The 6,000-nt window shown below is 35.1% G+C and overlaps 1 protein-coding gene and 1 non-coding gene across 8 annotated transcripts in view; both read right to left on the reverse strand.

Annotated features, from left to right (window-relative positions):
* INPP4B (inositol polyphosphate-4-phosphatase type II B) overlaps positions 1-6,000 on the reverse strand; it is an 864,684-nt gene that overhangs the window by 516,891 nt on the left and 341,793 nt on the right. The gene's annotated exons all lie outside the window — the stretch shown is intronic.
* Positions 4,461-4,568, reverse strand: LOC112826289 (U6 spliceosomal RNA). Its single transcript, XR_003208899.2, has one exon. It is a non-coding gene; the product is annotated as a U6 spliceosomal RNA (small nuclear RNA).

The following is a 6,000-nucleotide window of genomic DNA, read 5'->3' on the forward strand; positions in this document are numbered from 1 at the left end:
GAGAACTCATTCATGATTTAATTCTGGGAAATCTTATGCATTGCATTATATATACTTCCTATATATTATGAAGCTATCAATTCTCTTTAGCTATTTCACAATACCTGTTGGATGAGGTGAATCAATAAATGAAGAAAGGAAGTTTCCAGCAAATAGTTCTGGCAATGTTCTGTCATCGATATATTCCATTTGTTTGAAAAATACTGTTAATCTTGTGTTGATCTTTGTGTTCTTGAGTTTTGCTTTTTATTTCCATCTAAAATTATATGTAAGGATTGCTTTCACTACTTTCTCTCTCCTCAAAACCTACATTGAGTATAATGGTTTGCACAATAATTTCTCAGAAAAATCAAACAAGCTATCAGAGTATATATTACATATACGTCCACTACATGTCTAGCTAAAAGGAGTAAGACAGGTCCTAATTCAAGAAGGTGGAGAATATAACCAGAGAAATCAAGTTAAATTACATGAAATAATTAGAGAAAGTTAAGTGCTATGATGTATAACAGCATTTCCCAAAAGATCCTTGAGATGTTAATAGATGTTTTATTAAAAAAAAAAAAGGCTTCTATGGTCAAACAAGTTTGGGAATTATTTCATAAGACATTACCCTCTTGGCAATTCACAATGTCCATTAGCATACTAATGACTGAAAAGTTTTGCAGCAAAGAAAACGGTCATATTTTGACTAAGCCAGAATATTTCAAATATCTTTCATCATGGAAGACTTTGTTAAAATGTTCCCTTTTTGATCACAAAAATTTTATAAATGAAGAGAAAAATAACACAAGTATTTGCCATATTAATTTAACAAGCATTAGCATTTTGCCATATTTGGTTCAGATTTTTTAATCTAAATAAAAAACAAAAGATTACTTATACAATTACGGCCAACCCCCATCCCTTTTTCCTTCCCCTTCCCCAGGTGTTACCATCATCCCGAAATTCTTCTTGTTATATATTTTTCTTGTTCATATATTTACTTTAACTCATATGTTTGGATTCACAAATAATATATAGGATTCCTGTGTATTTAAGTTTACAAAAATAGTATCATTTTTGTGTAAACTGTGATTTACTAATTGTATTCAAAATTATGTTTATGAGATGGATCCATGATAATGCATATAGATTTTGTTTATCTGTTTTAACTGAGGAATTGTGCTCTTTGTATAAATATACCACAAAAATTAATTATCCAATAACCTATTAAGAATATGTGGCTTAGGGGCACCTGGGTGGCTAAGTTGGTTAAGCGTCTGCCTTCTGGTCAGGTCACGATCTCAGGGTCCTGGGACTGAGCCCCACATGAGGCTCCCTGCTCAGCAGAGAGTCTGCTTCTCCCTCTCCCACCGTCCCTCCCCCTCACTTGTTCTCTCTCTTTCTCTCTCTAATAAATAAATAAAATCTTTAAAAAAGAACATGCGGCTTGCTCTCAATGTTCTCCTATTCCAAGAATGTTGTGATAAACATCCTTGCACATACATCTTTGTATGTCTGTTGAGGAGATGTTTCAGAGTATTTACCTAGAAGCAGAATTAATAAGTCATAGGTATGTACATTATCAATGTTAGTAGATATTTCAAACTTCTCTCCCCAAAGCAATTGAACTAAGTTACACACCAACCAGCGCACCACAGGAATTCCCAGGGATTCCCATCTCTGCAAATGCTCAGACATACCAATCTGATGTGTATGGACTTACATTGTGCTGATATACGATATGAATTTCCCTTATTATTTTTGAATTATGAACATATTTCCATAAACATATTGGCTATCTGGTTTTCCTCTTTTGTGAATCATGAAGACTTAACAGTTAATTATATATTTTCTTACCTAATCCTTCATTGTTCAAATTCACTGCAAATAACTTGCCTGTCTTATGGTTTAACTTTCATTTTCTTATCATTTTTTTTTATTTCGACAGGTGTTCATGTTTACCACTTGTGTGACATTTGTACTTTGGCATCTTATGTTTTATTTTAAAATTTTCAGTTTTATTTTTTACATTGAGGATTTTATTCCATCTGCTATTTATTTGTGTATTATGTCGCACAAGCATTTAATTGTCCAAGTGACATTTCTTGATTAATCTATCCCTTCTGTACTGATTGCTAATGCCACCTCATCATATACTAAGTCTTTGTAACATAAAGGAGATCTTTAGTAGTTGAGAGAAGGGAGAGGGCTCACTATTGCACTAATCTAATCATAAATGAGGGACTGCATGAAAGAGGTGGTCTTCAGTCAGTGTCTGATTACAAGATGGACATAAAGGCATGGGTTTTGGTGTCAGGCAGACTTTCATTTAAATCCTTTCTGTAATACTCACTACAAGTGAATTAATCTTGCTGCAAATGAATTTTTCCCTTGTAAGTGGGGATAATACAGATGATCTAGTAGCATTATTTAGTGAGATAATATATTTAAAAGTGGTTACTATATAGTCTTGCATATAGCAGGTGTTCAAAGTAGTTAGTAGTGATTGTAATTCCTACTCTTGCTAGCAGTAGTGATAGGAATGGTAGTGGTATCTGATTAGATCAATAGCTGTCAGTTCGAAAAGCTAAAACAAATCTGAAGGACATTCTTAGGAAAGCAAACAGAACTGGGGAACTGTCTGATTGTAAGGTAAGAATTGGAGATGACTCTAAGCTGCAGTTTGGAGGACAAGATGTAAGAGGAATTGGAGATACTAGTTTAGGATGGAGGTTCTCGAAGGGCGGTTCCAATAGCAGAAATTCCTGAAAACTTGTTAGAAATGCAAATTCAAGACCCCAGACTCATTGATTCAGATACTCTGACCAATATGCGGCACAGTAATCACAACTGGTTTTAACAACCCTCCGATGATGTTCAAGTTTAAGAACCACTGGTTTGGAACATGATGAGTAAGAGGTGGCGCTGAGAAACCAGGTGAACACGATGCATGAAGAAATTATGGAGGTGAAGATGTGGATTTCTCAGAGAGTGAGGTTCTCCTTTTCTGATACCTTTCCTTGCTTCTAGTTATTGGATTTATTATGCTCAATGGCTTCCCAATCTCAGAATCATTTCCCAGCATTCAAGTTCTACTTGCCATCCACCTACTGGGCAAAGTAATGCCAACTTTGCAACCCTTAATCACTCTCTGTCCTTCCCACAATTTCTCTCCTACATCCTTCTCCACCTGTTTTCAGCTTGGAGGCTCCTCGGGGAGGGGAATTTATCTGGCACAGTTTCATCGAATATTAAATACCATGTACACTGACAGAGTTTTATAAATAATAAATGAGGGTAGTAATAGCCTAGAACCCAGATTTTAATAGCAGGAATCCCTGGTCATTAAATATAAAACAGTTATCCACCTATCTATATATCTTGTGACCCTTCTCTGACCCCTGAAAGATAGAAGTCTGCAAAGAACATGCTGTATCTGTACCACTTAAGAGCACTTTTATTTTAAAAACTAATTTCTTCTTCAAATCAATAGGTGTGAGTGTGAAAAAGAGATGAGCAGTAGCCAGCCACAGAAAATATTTACTTATTTTCAGATTTTTCACTGTGTTTTTAAAGAGTTTTATCAACTCTTTGGTAGAAATCAAGGTGGAGAAATAATGAGAGATTTCAGTATAACAGTCTATCAGAGGTCTGGCTAGAGTATTATTTTTGGCCATAATGTGTCAATCAGCTACAAAGCATCAGCTCAGCCATAGTGACAAGGATCAACTGTGTAGACATCTGAGATAAGTTAATCTACCATGACATGCTCTAGAGTAGGATGCATACAGGAATATCACCTGCATTTTAAACTAGTGCTGACTGCTTTGTATCATCTAGGGGTCCATGTTTAATAAAACAAACTCAATCCTCAGGAACTTGAAACATGTTATCCCTATCATTTAACAATACAAGATAATTCTGGTGTGTTTCTTATAATGTTTTTTCCTTTGCTTTATAATTTGTATATTGATACATGGATAAATGTGAACTTAGAATCTATAAAATGCATATGATAGCATGTAAAAGGTAGGCCAATAATATATATCTTTTATTATCACTTTATATAACATGTTTAACAGTAGAAATAAAATTAACCTACAGGGAAAAACTTTAATTTTTTAAAAACATTTTGGATAATTGAATACTGCTGCCTTTGTGATGTGAAACCATGATTCTTCACAATAAAATCAATGTACTTTGGTGTTTAATTTATTGACAAGCACAACCAGAAGTTTCAAAGCAAGTTCTAGGGTTCAAATTGCCTGTTAATATTGTTAAAGAAAATTTAAAATATTACCCATGTGAATTTCAAACGCATGAAGAGAAAGAAAACACACAAAGCAACTAGCAATGATTTTTATCTTAGTGGAAAGAAAATGCATAATTTTTGATTTATACATATTTATTTTCTAAATTCCCTATCATAAAGAAGTATTATTATTATTCATTACAGTACCAATGTTAGTAATAAGAGACAAGTGAAATATGTACTTGGATTTGCATGTCATCCTTGCATAGGGGCCATGCTAATCTTCTCTGTATCATTTCAATTTTAGTACACATGCTGCCGAAGCAAGCATGAAATATGCACTTGGAAATAGTTTTAAATCTTACTCAAGCTGTACCAGATTCCTACTTATAGAACTCACACAAAAACATACACCCACACACATACACAAAAACATATTAACAGTGCCTTCCTCAATGATTAAGAAATAAGATGCCGATGTGACTTGGGCAGCAAGTCACAGTGATAATAAACACTGTTTTGATATATATACTCCTGTATGGATAGTAAACCCGGGGGTGAAGTGTTTCAGCAGTCCTGAATTGATAAGCAGAGTCAATTCATGTGCATGTACTCTATAGGCAGAATTTCAAAACCTTATAAAAAACCAGTTTTCTTTTTTAAATGAAAATTTTGCATTGCCTTCCCTTGAGCAACTTTACTATGTTGTAATATATAGACTAGGGATGGCAAATTAAAATTCATCTGATGTGATAATTGGGATAGTCTATAGCAGCAGCTCTGAGAGTATAATCCTCAGATCCCCAGGGATCCCAGGAAACTTTTCAGGAGTTCTGTGAAATCAAAGCAATTCTCAATACATCATTTGTCTTTTTACTGTGTTGGCATGTGTCCTCTTTTACTGTGTTGGCATTTGCACTGATTGTACAAATACAGTGGTGGATAAAATTACTGGGTGCTTAGAACAAATTGAGGCATTAGAATCAACTTGTACTAGCAGATTTTGTATACTTCATCACCATGCACTAAAATTCATTCTAAGAATATCTTTGATGAATTAGTAAAAATTCATAGTTTTTTACATTAAATCTTGGAACTTAGGGACATATTTTAATATTCCATGTGACAAAAATTAAACATATATATAAAGCACTTCTAATGAAGTAGATAGTTGTATTAGTTATCTATTTCTGAACAGTTTGCCCCCAAACCTATCAGCTTAAAACAACATACATTTATTATCTTCGTTTCTGTAGGTCAGGAAGTCATGTACTGCTTAGCTGGGTTCTTGGCTCAGGTTTCTTACAAGGGTGCAATCAAGGTGCCACCTGGGACCACAAGCACGTCAAGGTCTAACTGGAGAGAAATGGATCCCTCCCCATTTCCAACCTTATCCATGTGGTTGTTAGCAGGATTCAGTTACTTGGGGTACTTGGACTGAGGACCTCAGTTCCCTACAGTTATTGGCTGGAGGGCACCCTCCATTCTTTGCCAGGTTGCCCTTTCCATGGGGGCAAGCATTTGAGGAGAACCAGAGAGAGAAATCCAGCAAGATGGAAATCATAGTCTTTTATACCCAGTCACAGAAGTGACACTCCTCACTTTTGCCATACTCTGTTTGTTAGAAGCAAGTCACGAGCAGCCAGCTCTTTCAAGGGGAAGGAATGACACAAAAGCATGATTTCCTAGGGGTGGGGATCATTAAGAGCCATATCAGCAGCTGCTGTCCATAATGGTCATCTCTGGGAAATACTGTTGTATTT

The sequence above is a fragment of the Callorhinus ursinus genome, unplaced genomic scaffold, assembly GCF_003265705.2.
Source record: "Callorhinus ursinus isolate GAN/ISIS: 27379988/994484 unplaced genomic scaffold, GSC_fseal_2.0 scaffold4, whole genome shotgun sequence".
Classification (NCBI taxonomy): Eukaryota; Metazoa; Chordata; class Mammalia; order Carnivora; family Otariidae; genus Callorhinus; species Callorhinus ursinus.